Source organism: Triticum aestivum, chromosome 5B (genome assembly GCF_018294505.1).
Source record: "Triticum aestivum cultivar Chinese Spring chromosome 5B, IWGSC CS RefSeq v2.1, whole genome shotgun sequence".
Lineage (NCBI taxonomy): Eukaryota > Viridiplantae > Streptophyta > Magnoliopsida > Poales > Poaceae > Triticum > Triticum aestivum.
In genome coordinates, this window is record NC_057807.1 from 329,286,091 (window position 1) to 329,310,440 (window position 24,350).

A 24,350-nucleotide genomic window follows, 5' to 3' on the forward strand; every position below is an offset into this window, starting at 1 on the left:
AAGTAATTAGGATTGCAGGTAAGGTATCAACAGATGTAGCAACAATGTCAGGCTATGCAACAGAATAGGAGTAACCGAACATTAACATGCTACACTACTCTAATGCAAGCAGTATAGAGAAGAATAGGCGATATCTGGTGATCAAGGGGGGGGGCTTGCCTGGTTGCTCAGACAAGGAGGGGTCATCAACTCCGTAGTCGAACTGGGCAGCAGCAGCGTCGGTCTCGTAGTCTACCGGAGAGAAAAGGGGGGGAAGAAACAATGAATACCATGTAAACAGATGCATATCGATGCATGACAAGACAAGTAACGATGCTAGGCGGGCCCTAACGTGGTATGAGGTGATGCCGGTTAAGGGGGGAAACATCCGGGAAAATATCCCCGGTGTTTCGTGTTTTCGGGCAGAGGAGCCGGAGGGGGAAAGTTGCGGGTTCGATAGGTTAGGGGTGTGCGGCGGACGAATGGCTGCGTATCCGGATTCGTCTCTTCGTTCTGAGCAACTTTCATGTTGAAAATATTTTAATCCGAGTTACGGATTAAAAGATATGATTTTCTAAATATTTTATTAATTTCTGGAATTTAATTAATTCGAAAATGATTTAATGACATCAGCATGATGTCATGCTGACATCAGCAGTCTACAGAGTTGACTGGTCAACCTGACTTGTGGGTCCCATTCGTCATTGACTGATTAGTCTAATTAGGGTTTAATTAAACTATCTACTTAATTAGATTAATTAAACATGATTAATTAACTTAATTAGTTCATTAACTATTTTAATTATTAATTAATTAATTAATTAATTATATATTTATTTTTATTTCGTTTTTTTTCTCAGGGGTGTGGGCCCTGTTTGTCATTGGCCCAGAGGCAACTAACAGTGTTTAGTTACTCTAAAAAAATATATTAATTAGTGATGTGGGGCCAGGCTATCAGTGAGTCATTTTTTTACAGAGTTTATTTAACCAAAAAAAACATTAATTAGCAAGGTGGGGCCCGGTGTCAGGGAGTCAGGGGGGTCATTAGCGCATCGCTAATGAGGCCACGTCAGTGGCTAACGGCGGTGATGGCAGAATGCGCCGGCGGCGGCCGTTCAGTGGACTCCGGCCACTATGTGGCCCGGCGACGGTTCCCACGGCACGTGCTCGATGTCGCGTGTCGATTGTTGACCGCGGCTCGTGCGGGGGCTGCCAGAATTGACGGGGGCGACGGCGTGTAGTGGCGGCGACGTTGGAGAGCACGGAGGGAGGCGGTTGCAGGGGCGGCCCGAGCGGTAGAGCTCCGGCGGGCGCGCGGTCGCGGGACAGAGGTTGGGCGCGGGCGCAGTGAGGGCGCCGAGAAGGGACGCGGTTCGCGGGCGCGCGCGTCGGACGTGGCCGGCGCTACACGAGCGCGACCGGCGCGTGGCCACGGCGGGGTGAGGCGCGGGGTGTGGTGGACGCATCGGGGCAGAGGGGGAAGAGGAGGACGGACGGCGGCTCACCCCCGTTGCAGGGGAACGCCGGCGAGGCTCGGAGGAGCCGCGGTTGAGGAGGAGGTCGAGGACGACGCAGTGATGAGGACGAGGCGGCGGGGCGACGTCGGGATGAGGTGGCGGGGAGCGGCGATGACGCGGCGTCGAGGCTCGGGGCGCCGCGGGGTCGAGCCCCCGATTCAGCTCAGGTCGAGGGGGCGGGTGCCCATGTGGCAGGCGAGACGGAGCAGGCTACGGGGCGGCGTCGGGAATGGGCACCGGCGTCAGGGCACGAGGCAGCGCGGGATGGGGTCCTCCCCGATCCAGATCCAGGCGAGTGTGGGGGAAGACGAGGGAGAGAGTGGGGTTCGTGGGGGGGAGTGGGGATAGTGGTTAGGGTTCCCCCCCCCTCGTGGGGATAAGGCAGGGGTGGGTCGGCCGGCTGGTTGGATGGCCAGCTGGGCCGTTTGGCCCAGTTGGTCAGGGGGGCTCTTCTTTTTTTTTTGTAGTTTTGTTTTCTGTTTTTATTGTTTTTCCTTTTTCTTTATTTTCTCTACTGTTTTAGCTCATTTTAAAAATATAGGACTTATATAAAAACATGGTTTCTTCATGACAAATAGTTAGGGAATATTTTCAACACATCAAACATATTAGTTTTGACTTTTGAAAACTTTAATTGTTTTAACTTTAATTCAAATTTAGAATTTGAACCTATTTCGATCTAACGTGGGATTATCAACAATAATCGAGGTGACGTGGCATCGTTAACACGGGATTACTGTAGCCTGATTACCCGGGCGTCACAATTCTCCTCCACTACAAGAAATCTCGTCCCGAGATTTAAGCGGTGGAGTAAGGGGGGAAAGGTGTTGGTAGCGAAAAACCTAACGAGTCTTCTCGGTCTTGGCTGCCCTTTCGAAGAGGTTGATCCTTTTCGTTGATGTATTCATATCTCTGCTTTAGGTCATCATGATGAAGTCGACATCCTTTCTTCGGGAATTCCATCGTACTTCCGAAAGAATAAAGGGTGGGTATTCCGGGGGAACAAACCAGGTTAACTATCTGGTCAATAACATCGGGGAAGGTGGTGGGAAGTAACTCTCGAATTGAAACTTAAGAAAGTAACGAGAGCAAAGTAAGGAGGTATCATGGGAAGTTTCGAGCGGGCAGGCAATCGTTTGATGCCTGTTACAAGGCGCGAAAGGGTTCAAAGCAACGGGAATAAGTATTGTGTCTGATACCAGAATAGATCACTAGGAAGGTGGCTCGTGATATTTCATACGAAGCCAAGCGTGAGGAATAGCTTTAGGAATAGGGGTGTACAAGAGAGTCAGGTTTCGATCCTGTGGAACTGTGGGTTATGGGCCCATCATGTGGGTTAAAAGTAGGAAGGGCGGAGACGTCTTACGTGATCATGCAAGCAAGGTATGTCAGAGGATAGCCTATCAGTTATGTCGGCAACTACATCGGTACCAAGGCGAGGGACAAGGAGAACCATTTTCCTGCTCGTTGAAACGAGGCGGACCAATAGGCAAAGTTCTCATCCATCGATGGTTACTGAAATGTCATCAACAATAGTAACAGGGTCTTACTGACAGAGTTGTACACCGAGGTGTTTACATAAGCAGGAGAATAATACTGCTTAGAATATATAGACCTCAAGAAAGGTTAAACCAACAATGGAAGGAAAATATGATCATCAGATTAAATAGAACAATGGAAAGGAATTAATGTTTTAAACACGTATTACAAGGGTATATCCTTCCCAAGGACAATCAGAGCATGATATCCATGTCAGGATATAATGTAGAAAAACTCTTTAGGTAGGGGAGAGGATTTTCATGACATTGCCCATACAACGGTGTTTGGGTAATTGAGCAAGAAACATTTAGCATTGGGCTTCAAAGGGTCTTGTTGAAATTCGGAGTACCATAGACATGCTTCGAGATAGCATTGACATGGTCTTCAAGCAAAGGCCGGTTTTTAGATACTCAATGGATCCATCAGGAACAGTTTATAACATAGGTCTTACAATTTCCTCCAAGAAGAATGGTTATCCTTGCAAATAAACCATAATGGTAGGTCCTCCAGCCAGGGGGGGTGCTAGGCATGACATCCTGTTACCAGGTCATCAAAGGGCCAACAACATAACTCTTGGAAAGTTGTCCCAACCATCATATCTGACCGAGATTCAGATCCGATTGGTGTAATGATACCTCAGACTCAGGATGTCCGAGAAGAAAAGGTGCAACACAAATTGACGAGGTGACTGTAAGATTCTCGGGGAAATGAACTATGAAGTGATTTCCGTTAACAAGAGTCCATCATTAACCCAAGGAGAGGACAAGGAGGTGTCTGGTGAACTCATCGGCAATTCATCGAGATTCCCAAAAGATGTATTTCCACAATTAAGTGAACAAGGAGATAACATTTGTCAGATCAAATGATATAAGGAAGTATGCTCGAGGAAAACATACACAATTAAACATGGGTTGAAAGGTGCGCCCGAAATATGGGTTGGGTTGCACGACCAATGTCAGAATGGTGATTCATTAATCAATAGCCTAAGAATGAACTTTCGACCATTAACTTCAAAGAAATAGGGTTGCTAGAAGGAAAGAATCCAAACAACACCGTTCACTTGTTGGAATTATCGCGGGGACCAAGAAAGAATGGTGATGGTGAGAAGTATTTCTATGTCAAGAATTCTCAAGAGGTGGAACAAATCTCAGAACATTCTTGACATAAAGGATGTTAATACTCCAAGGTAACGAAGAACAATTGCTGGATAGCAAGGAACTCAAGGTATAACACCAAACATGAACAAGCTTGTGTTGGTGGGAAGGCAATAAAGTGGTTGATGATAATACAGTTCATCGAGGGCAAGGATGGTATTTCTCATCATGAATTCAATTGATATCCTGGATGAGCTCAGAATGTTGATGATCACGACACCTTTGTCGCGAGAGTTCATGAAGATGTAATCGATCGGCGACGACATCAAGTCAAAGTAATGATGAAGTGAAAGGTTATTGGAACCAAGGGTACGACACAAACTCGAACTCAAGCTTGTTGTTTAAGGTGAAATGATATGATGAGGAAGATCAACGTAAGCTTAGCTCATCGCCAAATAATTGTGCTACGGGAAGAAGGACCCGGTAGCACAGTTAAAATTTAGCATGATAATGATACAGCCGATCAGGCTAGGAATGATGTGATCGGGTACAAACTCGTACTTATAGAAGCTTACCGAAGAGTTGTTGAACCGTAGTGCGGACTCGGTTCCGTTATCGGTGTCTTTGAGTGTTTAATAACTCAGAGCCCGTGAAAAATTGGAATCAGTGGGAAGGTAGCACTTGATGAAGAACTCATAAAAAGTTATGCAGTTCCATGATAATCTCGAGATACCAGGGGGGTAATACTCGACACAAGATCAAAGTAAAGGTTGGACTGGTGTATTGATCCATAGATGACAATTGTTTTAACTTGTCCGAGAAATGAGATCAAAGAAGAACAATCATGGTCGGAACCACGGTTGCAACAGGCCAGATCCTAGATATAAGATGAACTTATACCAAAGGAATAATTTATTTAAGAGAAGCTTTAATGATAAGATCTACATCGTGTCCATGGGCATGAACACAAGTTCAAGGTCGACTCCCACTTCTCCAATGCATAACCTTTCATTCACTTCTCACGTTCGATGAAGTTGCAGTGTTGAAATTTTATCTGGTGAAGCACCAGAAGAGTATGACTCGTGAAAACTTTCGGGTTCACACGGTTTAGAGAAGGCATATGTTCAACCCATAGGGGCTTCTTAGAAGCATATACCACAAGTTTCAAGAGTAAATAACACAAGCCCGAAACCAGAGCATGGTTGGCCAAGCAGAGGATACAACTTAACAAAGGCATTATGTATCAGGGGAAGAACTCACAATGTGATCAAATGTGAAGGACACTGGCGGATAACAATCCAACAAAGGACTTGATGGTCCACAAAGGATCTGATACGAGTATCGGTACTCAACTAGAGGAAGAAGAATGCAAGGAGATCAGATTATAGAAACAACTGACTAACTCATTTGTCAAATGCAAAGGAAATATGATTTCCAAATCAAGGGATCAGAAGCAATGCTCTGATTAGGGATGGATAAGTTGAATAACCTTATGGTACAATCAACGACAATTGGATTGATCGAGAACCAATTCCAGTTAAAAGAATGGCAGCTCAGCCGGAAAAGTAACTTATAAGGATCAAAGATGATTGCGTGTATTCGCAAACATATTGAGTCAACAGACTCAAAAACGACAATGACAAGGAATGTCAATAAGACTACGAGAGTTATGGGATTAACCATAATGCAAGCAAGCAAGAATTTCAAGAGCCAAAGGCTCCAGAGGATTTTCGGAAGATCGAATATTATTTTGAAGACTCTTATGAAACACAAGAACAACTGGGGATGAGCGGATACTCGGCAAGCGCGAGTAATTATCCGTAGGGGTATTCATGCAGCAAGGAACTGCAGGGCAGTAAGCGTAAAGAATTCTCGGAATACCGAAGAGTACTTCAGGACATCTTGTAATAACAAGAGCAACTGGGGATGACAATATGAACGATAGGTGTAAGTAGTTATCCAGAGGGATTTATCGATGGAAGTGAATTGCAAAAGCGATGGCACATAGTCTCGAGAGCACATCGTAGAGTATCTTCGGAATCTTCTGGTGCAGCAGGCGGTCATCGGTAACAAGTGGCTCTCAGGGAGAAAGTACTTGCGAGAACCTAAAGTTAGTTTTGTTTTTAGCAAAATCATTTAACCCAAATAGAAGAGAGCTCAGAGTCCCAGAGTAAAGGTCGAGGAGTAAAAGATCCTAGTACCACCCAATGGCGACGTGGGCCCGTAAGGCACACATCCAAGTTAGTAAAAGTTTTGCAATGTCTAGACTCGACTTCGGCCAAGGGGTGTGGAAGGGGGATTCCTACAGGCAGTCGGCTCTGATACCAACTTGTGACGCCCCCGATTCAATCGTACACTAATCATGCACGCAAATGTGTACGATCAAGATCAGGGACTCACGGGAAGATATCACAACACAACTCTACAAATAAAATAAGTCATACAAGCATCATAATACAAGCCAGGGGCCTCGAGGGCTCGAATACAAGTGCTCGATCATATACGAGTCAGCGGAAGCAACAATATCTTAGTACAGACATAAGTTAAACAAGTTGCCATAAGATGGCTAGCACAAACTGGGATACAGATCGAAAGAGGCGCAGGCCTCCTGCCTGGGATCCTCCTAACTACTGTTGGTCGTCGTCAGCGGCCTGCACGTAGTAGTAGGCACCTCCAGTGTAGTAGGAATCATCGTCGGTGGTGGCGTCTGGCTCCAGGGCTCCAGCATCTGGTTGCGACAACCAGGAAGAAAGGAAAGGGGGAAAAAGGGGGGAGAAAGCAACCATGAGTACTCATCCAAGTAGCATCTCCAAGTAGCAACTCCAAGTAGCAACTCCAAGTAGCATCTCCAGTAGCATCGCATAGCATAATCCTACCCGGCGATCCTCCCCTCGTCGCCCTGTGGAAAAGCGATCACCGGGTTGTCTGTGGAACTTGGAAGGGTGTGTTTTATTAAGTATCCGGTTCTAGTTGTCATAAGGTCAAGGTACAACTCCAAGTCGTCCTGTTACCGAAGATCACAACTATTCGAATAGATTAACTTCCCTGCAGGGGTGCACCAACTTACCCAACACGCTTGATCCCATTTGGCCGGACACACTTTCCTGGGTCATGCCCGGCCGCGGAAGATCAACACGTCGCAGCCCCACCTAGGCACAATAGAGAGGCCAGCATGCCGGTCTAAACCTAAGCGCACAGGGGTCTGGGCCCATCGCCCATAGCACACCTGCATGTTGCGAGGGCGGCCGGAAGCAGACCTAGCCTAGCAGGCGTTCCAGTCCAATCCGGCGCGCGCCGCTCCGTCGCTGACGTCTGAAGTGCTTCGGCTGATACCACAACGTCGGGATACCCATAACTACTCCCACGTAGATGGTTAGTGCGTATAAGCTCGTAGCCAACTCAGATCAAATACCAAGATCTCGTTAAGCGTGTTAAGTATCCGCGAACGCCGAACAGGGCCAGGCCCACCTGTCTCCTAGGTGGTCTCAACCTGCCCTGCCGCTCCGCCACAAAGTAACAGTCGGGGCCGTCGGGAACCCAGGCCCACCTCTACCGGGATGGAGCCACCTGCCCCTTCAGCCCCCATCTCCGAACAGTATCACAGGTAATGTAACTGTGTAAAGTATATCGTATATGCCCGTGATCATCTCCCGAAGTGATCACGGCCCAGTAGTATAGCATGGCAAACTGACAAGAATGTAGGGCCAATGATGATAAACTAGCATCCTATACTAAGTAATTAGGATTGCAGGTAAGGTATCAACAGATGTAGCAACAATGTCAGGCTATGCAACAGAATAGGAGTAACCGAACATTAACATGCTACACTACTCTAATGCAAGCAGTATAGAGAAGAATAGGCGATATCTGGTGATCAAGGGGGGGGGGGCTTGCCTGGTTGCTCAGACAAGGAGGGGTCGTCAACTCCGTAGTCGAACTGGGCAGCAGCAGCGTCGGTCTCGTAGTCTACCGGAGAGAAAAGGGGGGGAAGAAACAATGAATACCATGTAAACAGATGCATATCGATGCATGACAAGACAAGTAACGATGCTAGGCGGGCCCTAACGTGGTATGAGGTGATGCCGGTTAAGGGGGGAAACATCCGGGAAAATATCCCCGGTGTTTCGTGTTTTCGGGCAGAGGAGCCGGAGGGGGAAAGTTGCAGGTTCGATAGGTTAGGGGTGTGCGGCGGACGAACGGCTGCGTATCCGGATTCGTCTCTTTGTTCTGAGCAACTTTCATGTTGAAAATATTTTAATCCGAGTTACGGATTAAAAGATATGATTTTCTAAATATTTTATTAATTTCTGGAATTTAATTAATTCGAAAATGATTTAATGCCATCAGCATGATGTCATGCTGACATCAGCAGTCTACAGAGTTGACTGGTCAACCTGACTTGTGGGTCCCATTCGTCATTGACTGATTAGTCTAATTAGGGTTTAATTAAACTATCTACTTAATTAGATTTAGACATGATTAATTAACTTAATTAGTTCATTAACTATTTTAATTATTAATTAATTAATTAATTAATTATATATTTATTTTTATTTCGTTTTTTTTCTCAGGGGTGTGGGCCCTGTTTGTCATTGGCCCAGAGGCAACTAACAGTGTTTAGTTACTCTTAAAAATATATTAATTAGTGAGGTGGGGCCAGGCTATCAGTGAGTCATTTTTTTACAGAGTTTATTTAACAAAAAAAACATTAATTAGCAAGGTGGGGCCCGGTGTCAGGGAGTCAGGGGGGTCATTAGCGCATCGCTAATGAGGCCACGTCAGTGGCTAACGGCGGTGATGGCAGAATGCGCCGGCGGCGGCCGTTCAGTGGACTCCGGCCACTATGTGGCCCGGCGACGGTTCCCACGGCACGTGCTCGATGTCGCGTGTCGATTGTTGACCGCGGCTCGTGCGGGGGCTGCCGGAATTGACGGGGGCGACGGCGTGCAGTGGCGGCGACGTTGGAGAGCACGGAGGGAGGCGGTTGCAGGGGCGGCCCGAGCGGTAGAGCTCCGGCGGGCGCGCGGTCGCGGGACAGAGGTTGGGCGCGGGCGCAGTGAGGGCGCCGAGAAGGGACGCGGTTCGCGGGCGCGCGCGTCGGACGTTGCCGGCGCTACACGGGCGCGGCCGGCGCGTGGCCACGGCGGGGTGAGGCGCGGGGTGTGGTGGATGCATCGGGGCAGAGGGGGAAGAGGAGGACGGACGGCGGCTCACCCCCGTTGTAGGGGAACGCCGGCGAGGCTCGGAGGAGCCGTGGTTGAGGAGGAGGTCGAGGACGACGCAGTGATGAGGACGAGGCGGCGGGGCGACATCGGGATGAGGTGGCGGGGAGCGGCGATGACGCGGCGTCGAGGCTCGGGGCGCCGCGGGGTCGAGCCCCCGATTCAGCTCGGGTCGAGGGGGCGGGTGCCCATGTGGCAGGCGAGACGGAGCAGGCTACAGGGCGGCGTCGGGAATGGGCACCGGCATCAGGGCACGAGGCAGCGCGGGATGGGGTCCTCCCCGATCCAGATCCAGGCGAGTGTGGGGGAAGACGCGGGAGAGAGTGGGGTTCGTGGGGGGGAGTGGGGATAGTGGTTAGGGTTCCCCCCCCTCGTGGGGATAAGGCAGGGGTGGGTCGACCGGCTGGTTGGATGGCCAGCTGGGCCGTTTGGCCCAGTTGGTCAGGGGGGCTCTTTTTTTTTTGTAGTTTTGTTTTCTATTTTTATTGTTTTTCCTTTTTCTTTATTTTCTCTACTGTTTTAGCTCATTTTAAAAATATAGGACTTATATAAAAACATGGTTTCTTCATGACAAATAGTTAGGGAATATTTTCAACACATCAAACATATTAGTTTTGACTTTTGAAAACTTTAATTGTTTTAACTTTAATTCAAATTTAGAATTTGAACCTATTTCGATCTAACGTGGGATTATCAACAATAATCGAGGTGACGTGACATTGTTAACACGGGATTACTGTAGCCTGATTACCCGGGCGTCACAACCTTGATGATCTTTAGTAGTTGCGTATGCTTGTTAGAGTTCCAATCATAAGTGCATATGATCCAAGAAGAGAAAGTATGTTAGCTTATGGCTCTCCCTCAAATAGAATTTCAATATTGATTACCGGTCTAGTAACATAGTCAATTGCTTAGGGACAATTTCAGAACTCCTACCACAACTTTTCCACACTCGCTATATTTACTTTATTGCTTCTTTATCTAAACATCCCCTAGTTTATATTTACGCGTTCTTTATTTTCTTGCAAACCTATCCAACAACACCTACAAAGTACTTCTAGTTTCATACTTGTTCTAGGTCAAGCAAACACTAAGCGTGCATAGAGTCGTATCAGTGGCAGATAGGACTTGAGAGAATATTTGTTCTACCTTTAGCTCCTCGTTGGGTTCGACACTCTTACTTATCGAAAGAGGCTACAACTATCCCGTATACTTGCGGGTCATCAAGACTTGACTGGATCTCTTTTACCATGAATTACAATGTTTAGTCAGTCCTTGATCTTTAAAGGTGCTCTGCATTTATGTTTTACGGTCTCAGAAAGGGCTAGCGAGATACCATCTTGTTATATCATATTATGATTGTTTTGAAAAAGTGTTGTCATCCAAGATTTAGTATTATTGCTCGCTAGGTGATTATACCATTGATATGAGTAAACATGAGACCTGTGTTATTGTGAATACGGTTAGTTCATAATCTTTGCTGAAAACTTGAATGCTGGCTTTACATATTTACAACAACAAGAGCAAACAAAGTTTGACAAAGTTTTTCTTTATCACTTTCAGTTTGTCAACTGAATTGCTTGAGGACAAGCAAAGGTTTAAGCTTGGGGGTGTTGATACGTCTCCATCGTATCTACTTTTGCAAACACTTTTGCCCTTGTTTTGGACTCTAACTTGCATGATTTCAATGAAACTAACCCGGACTGACGCTGTTTTCAGCAGAACTGCCATGGTGTTATTTTTTTGCAGAAATAAAAGTTCTCGGAATGACCTGAAAATCCACGGAGCAACTTTTTAGAATTAATAAAAAATATTGGCGAAAGAATTAGCGTTAGGGGGCCCACTGTCGGTGTCAAAACCGGCGGATCTCGGGTAGAGGGTCCCAACTGTGCGGCTAAGGCTAATGGTAACAGGAGGCGGGGGATATGATGTTTACCCAGGTTCAGGCCCTCTCGATGGAGGTAATACCCTACTTCCTGCTTGATTGATCTTGATGATATGAGTATTACAAGAGTTGATCTACCACGAGATCGTAGAGGCTAAACCCTAGAAGCTAGCCTATGATTATGATTGTTGTTCTTGTCCTACGGACTAAATCCTCCGGTTTATATACACACCGGAGGGGGCTAGGGGATCTACATATCCGAATCACTAGGCTTGCCTTCCACGCAAAGGAGAGTCCCACTCGGACACGAGACGAAGTCTTCAATCTTGTATCTTCATAGTCCAACAGTCCGGCCAAAGTATATAGTCCGGCTGTCCGAGGACCCCCTAATCCTGGACTCCCTCAGTAGCCCCTGAACCAGGCTTCAATGATGATGAGTCTGGCGCGCAGATTGTCTTCGGCATTGCAAGGCGGGTTCCTTCTCCGAATACTCCATAGAAGATTTTGAACACAAGGATCGTGTCCGGATCTGCAAAACAAATTCCACATACCACCATAGAGAGCACAGTATTCTACAAATCTAATCTGCTGACAACTTTTCATAGTGTGACACCACGCTGCGGCCCGGTCATTATGCGAGCCGTTTTTCTCAACCTGCCACCGCACATACCGCGAGGTGGTTTTATTGGCATGTCTTGTCAAAGCAGAGATCGCGTCCCCTTATCACGAGATTCTCTTCAATACAGGTGTGGGTAACCCAACTGCGCCATCAATCACGGTGCTTGGGGAATAAGCGAGTTTACCGGGCAAGTGGGGAGGTGCAGGATCCCTGCTGCCTTTATAAGGAGATAAGGACTCCCTTTTTCACCCACGCCTTCTTCCTCCTCTTCTTATCCATTCCTCCTCGCTCGAGCACTAGCACCCAAGCGTTCGTCTTCTCCGCCCACAAAGGTCTTCTGAAAATGTACGGATCCGGAGCGGGAGGCAAGTGGATGGCCTCTACCGTCCGAGAGAAGGATATCAAAAAGCTTCGGGAGGCCGGGTATCTGGCCAAGAGAATCGGCCATCGTCTTCCGACGGCGGGACAGATCGTCCCTACTCCAGAACCCCACAAGAGAATTGTATTCCTCCCTCATTTTGTCCGCAGGCTAGGGTTTCCCCTCCACCCATTTGTTCGCGACATCATGTATTATTACGGGGTCGATTTTCATGATCTATCCCCCAATTCCTTCCTCCACATCTCGACATTCATCATCGTGTGCGTGGCCTTTCTCCGCATCTCGCCACACTTCGGCTTATGGCTGAAGGTTTTCAATGTGAAGCCCAAGGTAGTGAGCGGCGAGCACGCCGAGTGCGGAGGCGCCATGGTGAGCAAGATGCCCAACGTCACATGGCCAGCAGGTACTTTTAATGATTCCGTCAAGGAGTGGCAGCAGCAATGGTTTTACATCACAGAGCCGCGCGGCAAGGAATGGGACGCTGCTCCCGAATTTCAATCTGGAGCCCCCCTGCGGCTTACGTCCTGGCCCAAGAAGGGCCTAAATTGGTCTTCGTCTGACAAACTGTCGGTGCTCCAGACGCGCGTCAAGGATATGGAAGACAAGAACATCAAACTTGTCAATGTAGTCCAGGTGGTGTTAGTTCACCGGATCCTTCTTTGTCAACACCGGGCTTGCAATTTATGGGAATTCGACCCAGCCAAGCACCAGACCCTACGGGAGCTCTTTGGCTCCTTGCACAAGGACATCTGGAAGATGCTTTTTAAGTCCGGCAAATCATGGCCGGACTCCGCCGAGGACCGCGGGTACCAACTGTCCCGCCCTGCAAGTTCGGCAAGTCACTGTTATGTTGGCAATTCATATGCTTTATTCGCATATCCTGAGGAAAATGCTTAATGTGTTTTTCACATCCCTCCTAGGGCTTGACAAAGAAGGCGAGGCGGATCTACTGTCCGGCCCCACTGCCCGAAGAACCGGCCGGCCCACTTCTGACGAAGATGCTAGTCCCGGCGCCTTACAAGGAGCCAGAGAAGAAGGCCGAGAAGGAGGCCAAGAAGACTAGGGGTGGCCTCCGTCGCCGCGGCGCTTCGGACACAAAATCCAAAGACTCCAATGCATGTTCTTCCTTCAAAGAGGACGACGAGGAGGAGGAAGACGAATCCTCCGTGGGGGGAAGAAAGAAAGGACGGCCTCCGCATCCTTGGAGGCCGAGTCGCCTAAGAGAGGAAAAACTCCTCTTCCAAAGGAGTCCACCCCCGCTGCCGATAGCAGCCTGGAGTGGGATCCCAGGGCCCAGCCCCTGGTAAACTCGTGAGTATATAAAATCTGAACATGCTTATGCGTTCCAGCTCATCATGGCATAATATTTTAATACGAGCCATACTTTTTTGCAGTCCAGTGAGGTCCCGCACCGAACAATCCTCGTCGGAGGATTTGTTGGGTTCGGATGCTATGGAGGGCGGGACACCACCGAAGGCCCCTACCCCCAAACAAGTGAATGACACCGAGGTGTACTCCCTGAAGGACCCAGACCAAGGGGGAGGGAAGATTGTAAAAGCGGCGCCAGGAGGTCAAACTTCGGAGGCCGGACACATGGGAGAGAAGGCTCCCATGGACGTCGACGACGGAGGCGATCTTGAATTCGGCCCCCAGCCGAACGCAGTCCCAGAGACCACTACGACTCTAGAATCGGGCAGGCGACCTCCCTCGGTTGGAGGGGGTGTGCCTGCTCCACCGGCAACCTCTGTCCAACCAGAGGTGCCAGATACTTTATCGACGGCGCTAAAGAGTGCCCCCATCATCGATGAACACCGTGCCCTTATGGGTGCGGTGATTGAGAAGATTCAGTCTGCTGAGAGTGGACTGAATGAATCCTGTATCAGCCTTATAAGAGGCTTTGAGGTAACTTTTATGAGTTTTGGAAGAGTGTCATAGTATAGATAGTAGCCTCTGATACGCTGTTCGATGAAAGAAAGAACCAGACAGAGGATCAAATTTATGTTCGCAGGAGACTCACTTGATGACATCTCTCTCTCTTTTTTGCAAGCAGGCGTCTATAGCGACTGCCGCTTCTCATACTCCGGAAGTATCCAGACTGTGGCAGAGTCTGGAGCGGGCCGAAGGAGAACTTGGCCGAGTGAAGAAGCAGTTGGAGGATAACCAAGGTATACAGAAACCTTGTTTGTTTAGCACAAATGAATAAGTGTGCATGATGAAAATATTTTTATTATGTGCTCTAGGAGCGATGGTCGAAATCGAGGCTCTCAAGAAGGATGTGTTCGAAGCCGAGAAGAAGGCAGCCGCAGAGCAGGCTCTTCGCGAAAAGCACGAGGCCAAGGTTATTGAAGCTGAGCGAGAGCTTCAGGAGGCCGTGAAGAAATGCGAGACATTGGAGCAGAGTTTATCAGGGAAAGAATCCGAACTCGCCCAAGCTCGCCAAGCCGCAAGTGATGCCCGGGAGGAAGCCCAGGGTGCTTTGAAGGAAATCCAGGAGGCGAGGAAGATTGCGGCTGGTAAGGCTTTTTCTATACAAAGCGATTGTTTGAAAGGAGAAAATCAAGTTAATAATTTGAATTCCGATTTCTCCAGGGGTGTTTGCGGAGCTGCCACGCAACATATCTGATGCCGCCCAATTCTACTGAGCCAAGGAAAAGAGGACTGTGGAGAAGCTCTTATGGTCGCAGTATTTGGCGCTGAATTATCCGGTGCCATTTGCCGATCAGCTGAAGCAACTGATCGAACTGCACAAGGCGGCCGAACTAGCCATGAAGGATTTGATTATCCGGCTATGGCCCGCCGAGCCAATTCCAAGCGGTTACTTCGGGCTCGTGAAGCGTCTTGTGAGTTCCTACCCTCGACTCGAAGTCATCAGGTAGTCGGTCTGTATGGAGGGTGCACGAATGGCCTTTGCCCGTGCAAAAGTGCACTGGGGGAAGATGGATGCGGAAAAGCTGATGACCGAGGGACCACCGAAGGGGAAGGAGCACCGCAAGCCCGAATTATATTATGATAGTGTCCTGAAAGGAGCCCGCCTTGCGGCGGAGGAATGCACCAAGGACATTATATTTCCATGAATACAGTCATGTTGTCCTTTGTATTTGAACAAGGTCATTTCTATTATTTATTGCCTATTATTTGGAAGTTTTTCCTCCTGTGCGGCCATTTTATATATCAATCCTAAGAGTTGGCCAGTTGTCGGCTTCTGCCCCCACGTAGTAAGTACGGGGGTGTTCGGGATAAACCTGAGCACTCTTTATCCCAGTTTTGGGTCCTTGAAGGAGGTGTTCAGCACAGCGAACCAGGCAATCGGACTATAGGGCTTTATCACTCTCACTTAGCCATATGAGTTTGATGAAAGGAAGGTAGGCGCAGCCCCTGGTGTTCGGAAGATCACATGAGGGGCTCTATAAGCCACTGATCGGAAGAAAAGCCGACCCATCACACGCTACATTGGTTATGGCATTATGTGGAAGAAATCCTTAAAGATTTTACAACCTCTCAAACAGCTGACCAGCTCTCGCTGTATCATGACAGTCAGTTTTCGGCTTTCTCTACTGAGGTGCTCGTCTGGAAGAACCGGGACACAATCGCAGTAGTTCTCCCTGCACTACCTTAGCCGATATAGCGGAACGTAAGGTACCAAAACATGGGAGCCGGGCAAACCCAACTATTGACCCAAGACATGATTCGGAGCTGATGCATATAATGCTATAAGTTCGGGGTGCCGAACTGCCGTGAAGGTGTTCGAACTTTATTGCCATATTATGGGTATAATGAAGCCCCTGGCATACTAAGGCATATCGTGATGTGCAGCTGCCTTTTGACAAAAGAGTTTCAATAAGAAATAACAGCAGATAAGCATCATATAAATCCACATGTTGCATTTGAATAATACGCCACTGCGTATGAGTACAGGTAATGTGATAAAAAGAGATATGACTGCGGAACCTGCTGAGACCAGGCGGGAGGAAGTTGTATGCGGATCCGGAGTGTGGTCGGATGGTCATCGAGGGGAATATCTAAAGATTCCCTTATGCGTTCGAACTATTTCCACGCCATCAGTCCTGGCCTACGCAAGGGTGAACCTGCAAAGAAAATGCAAGAAATGTGTGTGTGCCACAGAGCGGTTGAGCAGCAGTATGTGGCCTGTATTAACTTATGCCGGAGTGTTTAATTGAGCTCCAGACGAGCCGGGCTATCCTGCCGTGCAATAGTTCGAACTCCTTTGGCGGTGTCCGGAATTTCGGCCGTCGACTCGAGGTTCGATTGAAGGGTGCCACTCGTTGCTTCTGTTGTTAAAGCGGCGGTAGATTCTTCGGCAGTGAAGGGAAGTTCGGCCCTGCCATTAACCCTGATGACGCCACGCGGACCAGGCATCTTGAGTTTATGGTAGGCATAATGTGGCATCGCGTTGAATCGAGCGAATGTGGTTCGTCCGAGCAGTGCCTGATAGTCACTGCGAAAGGGGACGATGTCGAAGACTAACTCTTCGGTACGGTAATTGTTTGGTGATCCTAAGACTACCTCCAGAGTGATGGAGCCTGTACAACTGGCCTCCAGACCTAGTATGACACCTTTAAAGGGTGGTTTTAGTGGGTTTGATCATCGAATGACCGACACCCATCTGGCGCACTGTGTCCTGATACAGCAGGTTTAGACTGCTGCCTCCGTCCATAAGGACTCGTGTGAGGTGGAACCCGTCAATTATTGGGTCGAGGACGAGTGCGGCTGAATTACCCTGATTGGTATTAGCTGGACGATCCGTAAGATCAAAAGTGATCGGCCGTAGCTTATATTATTGGGTGACTGGCTCCGTTAAGTCGGCATCCCTAGGAGTGCACATCCGTTCCCATTTGGGGATGTGGATGGCGTTGATCATGTTCACCATTTTAATTTGTGGGGGAAATCTCCTTTGCCCTCCTTTGTTTTGTGATCGGGGCTCCTCGCCATCGTCATCGCTTTGAGATCCTTGCTCCTTGTTTGCGGCACCTGACCTGCCAGCTTGCTTGAAGACCCAACATTCTTTGTTGGTGTGATTGGATGGTGTTCCTGGGGTGCCGTGAATTTGGCATGGACGATCGAGTATGCGGTCCAGAGTAGATGGGCTCGAATTGTTCTTTTGGAATGGCTTTTTCCGCTGACCGGACTTAGAGCCACTGAATCCGGCATTGATTGTCATGTCTTCGGTGTTATCGCTGTTTTTGCGATGCTTGTGCTTGTTGCGTCGTGGTTTGTCGTTGCTGTCTCTGGCTTTTGATGTGCCAGGATTGCTTGCTGTGTTGTTGCTACGAGCCAACCAGCTATCCTCGCCCGCAGAAAAGTGGGTCATGAGTGTCATGAGGGCTGCCATGGACTTTGGCTTTTCTTGGCCGAGATGTCGGGCAAGCCACTCGTCACGGATGTTATGCTTAAAGGCCGCTAGGGCTTCAACATCCGGACAGTCAACAATTTGGTTCTTTTTAGTTAGGAATCGAGTCCAGAATTTCCTGGCTGACTCTCTGGGCTATTGGGTTATGTGACTTAAATCATCAGCGTCTGGTGGTCGTACATAAGTGCCCTGGAAGTTATCCAGGAATGCATCTGCCAGGTCCTCCCAACTTCCGATGGAGTTTGCCAGCAAGCTATTCAGCCAATGTCGAGCCGGCCCCCTAAGTTTTAGTGGGAGGTACTTGATGGCGTGTAGATCATCCCCGCGGGCCATGTGAATGTGGAGGAAGAAATCTTCTATCCATACCGCAGGGTCTGTAGTACCATCACATGATTCAATGTTCACGGGTTTAAACCCTTCTGGGAATTCATGATCCATTACTTCATCAATGAAGCATTGGGGTGTGCGGCGCCTCTTTGCCGGGCTACATTGTATTCGTCCGGCCGGATTTGTTGGTGTATCCGGTGTGACGGTCATCGTCACATGTTGTGGCGTGCCCCCGTGATCCGTAGATCGACCTTGAATGTCCTGCTTTGTTTTCCAATATGTCTCACAGGTCTTGCGTGTAGCCCCGGGCCTTAGTGTTTTTGTTTGATTGGCGTCGGGGTGCGGGCTGGTGTTCGGGCTGATACGCCGCTTTGTCTTGGCCACGAGGTGGCCGGTCAGCCGCATCATGCGCTGGTAGTTTGAGCTTTAATGCCTCCTCCTCGAGCTGAGGTAGCAACGTGCGCTTTGGGTAACTTTTGTTTGGGCACTCGAGTCTGTATTCCTCGGCTGCCAGGACCTCAGTCCATCTATCAGTTAGCAGATCTTGGTCAGCTTGAAGCTGTTGCTGTTTTTTCTTCAGGCTTTTTGCAATGGCTATAAGCCGGTGCTTGAAGCGCTCCTGCTCGACGGGGTCCTCAGGCACGATGAATTCTTCGTCGCCAAGGCTCACTTCATCTTCGGAGAGGGGCATGTAATTGTCATCCTTTGATTCTCCATCTGTTGCCTGTTCCTTAGGGCTAGCTTTCCCATCCTCCTGCTCAGCCTGCTCGAAGCCTGGCTGGGCGGGATTGTTTTTGTCTTCGGCACCATCCGGATTGCTATCATATCTTGTGCCGGTATCGCTATTTTTGCTATGGTGGGGCTTAGAGCGGCCCCGATGACGCTGGTGCTTAGATTGCTTCTCACGGGGCTTATCCTCCATTGTCTCATCGCCATTGTTTTCTTTAGGGGTGTCCACCATATATATATATCATATGATGAGGTGGCTGTCCAGCGCCCTGTGGGCGGTGGTTCCTGTTCTTCTCCTGCATCGTCGTCCATACCGTCGATGTCTTCGGAGTCAAAGTCAAGCATGTCGGTTAAGTCATCAACAATGGCTATTAAGTGGGTGGTGGGTGGGAACGAATTTCTTCGTTGTCCGCTTCCCACTCCAGCCGGACATAGTTCGGCCAAGAGTCTCTTGACAAGGAGAGAGACCTCAATGAATTTAGCACGTCGCCCAAGGGCGAGTGCTGAAAAATATCCGCGGAGGTAAACTCCATGATCGGTGCCCAATCAGATTCGATAGGCACGGACGCACGCGGTTTGGAACCTATGGCCGGAGACGAGTCCGAAGGTTCGATGACACATATCTCTTTGGAGGTGAAGTCGGTGTTCGGCTCTAGCGCCGATGAATGTGCGGCCTCCGTGATGGGGTCCATCCACCCGTCCTCGGATGGCGTGATCTGCTCCAGATTGAAGGCCGGGGCAGCCGCAGGTGCGATATCCCGAACACCGTCTGATGGTAGATCTAAGCCATGCTCGTCGTGACTGTTCAGCGCTCCTGACATGGGCTCGAATCCGTCAAAGATCAAGTCTCCATGGATGTCGACAGTGTAGTTCAAGTTTCCAAACCTGACCTGATGGCCAGAGGCGTAGCTATCGATCTGCTCCAGGTGGCCAAGCGAGTTGGCCCGCAGTACGAAGCCGCTGAATATGAAGATCTGTCCGGGGCGGAAAACCTCACCTTGGACCGCATCATTGAAGATGATTGAAGGAGCCATCAAGCCTTACCGCGATGACATAGTGGAACTCTCAATGTAAGCACCAATGTTGGTGTCAAAACCGGCGGATCTCGGGTAGGGGGTCCCGAACTGTGCGTCTAAGGCTAATGGTAACAGGAGGCGGGGGACACGATGTTTACCCAGGTTTGGGCCCTCTCGATGGAGGTAATACCCTACTTCCTGCTTGATTGATCTTGATGATATGAGTATTACAAGAGTTGATCTACCACGAGATCGTAGAGGCTAAACCCTAGAAGCTAGCCTATGATTATGATTGTTGTTCTTGTCCTATGGACTAAACCCTTCGGTTTATATAAACACCGGAGGGGGCTAGGGTTACACAGAGTCGGTTACAGAGAAGGAGATCTACATATCCAAATCGCTAGGCTTGCCTTCCACGCAAAGGAGAGTCCCACCCGGACATGGGACGAAGTCTTCAATCTTGTATCTTCATAGTCCAATAGTCCGACCAAAGTATATAGTCCGGCTGTTCGAGGACCCCCTAATCCTGGACTCCCTCACCCACACCCTGTCCACGAGGGTGGGGGGCGCGCCCCCTCCCCCTAGGCGCGCCCCCCTGCCTCGTGGGCCCCCTAGACGTCCACCGACCTCAACTCCAACTCCATATATTTGCTTTCACGGAGAAAAAAATCAGAGAGAGAAAGTTTCATCGCGTTTTACGATACGGAGCCGCCGCCAAGCCCTAATCTCTCTCAGGAGCGTTGATCTGGAGTCCGTTCGGGGCTCCAGAGAGGGGGATTCGTCGCCGTCGTCATCATCAACCATCCTCCATCACCAATTTCATGATGCTCACTGTCGTGCGTGAGTAATTCCATCGTAGGCTTTCTGGACGATGATGGGTTGGATGAGGTTTACCATGTAATCAATTTAGTTTTGTTAGGGTTTGATCCCTAGTATCCACTATGTTCTGAGATTGATGTTGCTATGACTTAGCTATGCTTAATGCTTGTCATAGGGCCCGAGTGCCATGGTTTCAGATCTGAACCTATTATGTTTTCATGAATATATGTGAGTTCTTGATCCTATCTTGCAAGTCTATAGTCACCTATCATGTGTTATGATCCGACAACCCCGAAGTGAAAATAATCGGGATACTTCTCGGTGATGACCGTAGTTTGAGGAGTTCATGTATTCACTATGTGTTAATGATTTGGTCCGGTACTCTATTAAAAGGAGGCCTTAATATCCCTTAGTTTCCATTAGGACCCCGCTGCCACGGGAGGGTAGGACAAAAGATGTCATGCAAGTTCTTTTCCATAAGCACGTATGACTATATTCGGAATACATGCCTACATTACATTGATGAATTGGAGCTAGTTCTGTGTCACCCTATGTTATAACTATTACATGAGGAATCACATCCGACATAATTATCCATCACTGATCCAATGCCTACAAGCTTTTCACCTATTGTTCTTTGCTTATTTACTTTACCGTTGCTATTGTTGCAATTACTACAAAACTGCTACAATTACTTTTGCCACTGTTACCGTTACTTCCATACTACTTTCCTACTAAATACTTTGCTGCAGATAGAAGTTATCCAGGTGTGGTTGAATTGACAACTCAACTGCTAATACGTGAGAATATTCTTTGGCTCCCCTTGTGTCGAATTGATGTCTACTACACAACCTTCTTATTGTAGACGTTGTTGGGCCTCCAAGTGTAGAGGTTTGTAGGACAGTAGCAAATTTCCCTCAAGTGGAAGACCTAAGGTTTATCAATCTGTGGGAGGCGTAGGATGAAGATGGTCTCTCTCAAACAACCTTGCAACCAAATAACAAAGAGTCTCTTGTGTCCCCAACACACCCAATACAATGGTAAATTGTATAGGTGCACTAGTTCGGCGAAGAAATGGTGATACAAGTGCAATATGGATGGTAGATAAAGGTTTTTGTAATCTGAAGTTATAAAAACAGCAAGGTAACTAATGATAAAAGTGAGCATAAACGGTATTGCAATGCTAGGAAACAAGGCCAAGGGTTCATACTTTCACTAGTGCAAGTTCTCTCAACAATAATAACATAGATAGATCATATAACAATCCCTCAACATGCAACAAAGAGTCACTCCAAAGACACTCATAGCGGAGAACAAACGAAGAGATTATGGTAGGGTACGAAACCACCTCAAAGTTATTCTTTCGGATCAATCTATTCAAGAGTTCGTACTAGAATAACACCTTAAGACACAAATCAACCAAAACCCTAATGTCACCTAGATACTCCATTCTCACCTCAAGTATCCGTGGGCATGATTATATGATATGCATCACACAATCTCAGATTCATCTATTCAACCAACACAAAGTACTTCAAAGAGTGCCCCAAAGTTTCTACCAGAGAGTCAAGACAAAAACGTGTGCCAACCCCTATGCATAGATTCCCAAGGTCACGAAACCCACAAGTTGATCACCAAAACATACATCAAGTGGATCACGTGAATATCCCATTGTCACCACAGATAAACACGGCAAGACATACATCCAGTGTTCTCAGATCCTTAAAGACTCAATCCGATAAGATAACTTCAAGAGGAAAACTCAATTCATCACAAGAGAGTAGAGGGGGGAGAAACATCATAAGATCCAAGTATAATAGCAAAGCTCACGATACATCAAGACCATGCCATAGAGAGAACACGAGAGAGAGAGATCAAACACATAGCTACTGGTACATACCCTCAGCCCCGAGGGTGAATTACTCCTTCCTCGTCATGGAGAGCGTCGGGATGATGAAGATGGCCATCGGTGATGGGTTCCCCCTCCGGCAGGGTGCCGAAACGGGCTCCCGAGAGGTTTTTGGTGGCTACAGAGGCTTGCGGCGGCGGAACTCCCGATCTATCTTCGTCTTTGATGTTTTTAGGGTACGTGGACTTATATAGGCGAAAGAAGTCGGTCGGTGGAGCCTCGAGGTGCCCACAAGACAGGGGGCGCACCCAGGGGGGTGGGCGCGCCCTCCTATCTCCTGGCTTCCTCGAGCCTTCCCTGACTTGAACTCCAAGTCTCCCGGATCATATCCTTTCCAAAAATCACGCTCCCAAAGGTTTCATTCCGTTTGGACTCCGTTTGATATTCCTTTTCTTCGAAATACTGAAACAGGCAATAAAACAGCAATATGGGCTGGGCCTCCGGTTAATAGGTTAGTCCCAAAAGTAATATAAAAGTGTATAATAAAGCCCGTAATCATTCAAAATAGATAGTATAATAGCATGAATGCTTCATAAATTATAGATACGTTGGAGACGTATCACGAATCAATAAATTTGGGTTGAATACTCTACCCTCGAAAATTGTTGTGATCCCCTATACTTGTGGGTTATCACTTCTCCACATATTTCATTTGCTATCTTATTGTGCGAGCATGTTGATTGCATAATTTTCTCCATTCGAGGACATCCATTTGTTGTTTTGATTGTTTGGTCTTTTCTTTTGCCAAATGGATGGACAAGAATGCCTAAGTACTCTCTCTAGCCATCCATGCTTTTCTCGTCTCAAACTCTATTCATGCTACATCACAAAGTTTGATCTAAGTCATATTTGAACCCTCTGAGTGAGGAGCACTCGGAGTCAACGATTCGTCATAGACTTAAACTTCCAAAACCTCTTGATACATCTTGGTCTGGTCGATTCATTCCTTTCGGTCACACCGACTTCATTAAGTTGATCTAGGTTTCAATATCGGTGCAACCGATTTGAACACATCGGTCTCACCGAGTTGCAGTAACCGCTTGCAATTCTGCATCTCGGTGGCACCGAGTTGTTCCACTCGGTCTCACCGATAGGGTCTGGATATATATACCCATGAGTCGAATTTTTGGAAATTTCTCCGAAAACCCTTCAGCTGCGCTGTCCAGCTCTAATAACTCGAGCTCTACGGATCATCGCGAGCGTCCTCCTACTGCTGGTCCCCGCCGACGTCAATGGGATCTCCTCCGCCGTTGTCGCCATAGCGAACTCACCGCCAAGTTAGTGTATGAGTTCGATCCTTTGTGCTTTCTCACTCTGATTCTCAGCACAAAGATAATGCCATGATTCTTGCCACGATTGAAACTATTCTATCCAGCAAAAAAATCCTTCACATTAGTTTTGATTCAAAAATTTAGGGTTAGGTTTCCGTCGATTTCATCTCGGACCGACCGAGTTGTAGAAATCGGTCCCACCGATTTGGCCTAGGCCATTGCACTGTGATTTTCGGTCTGACCAAAACTCGCAAATCGGTGTGATCAAGTTCAGAACTTTGTGAAACCCTAGCAATATCGGTGTCACTGAACTGTGCCTCGGTCTGACCGAGTTCACTAGTTTAGACACTGAATGTTGCTTCGGTGTCACCGAGTTCAGCAAATCAGTAGCTCCGAAATGACTTCAGTAGAAAACTAAAACTAAGTTTTTGGCTCATTTGTTTTGCAAAATCTCCGCACTTTGTGATGCTCATCCACTCTATCTCATCTATATATATTCACATGGTCAGCTTTCAACTTGCAGCATGTCTGATAACAGTTACAGCCAGAATAAGTTAGAGGAACAAGTTCAGATGAGTGAGGGCACTAGTCCCTCTGAGAGCAGTCAAGATGATGGGAGCAGAAGCACTCCCAGTAACCTGCCCAAAGCTGCAACTAGGCAGAGGAATAAGAAAACA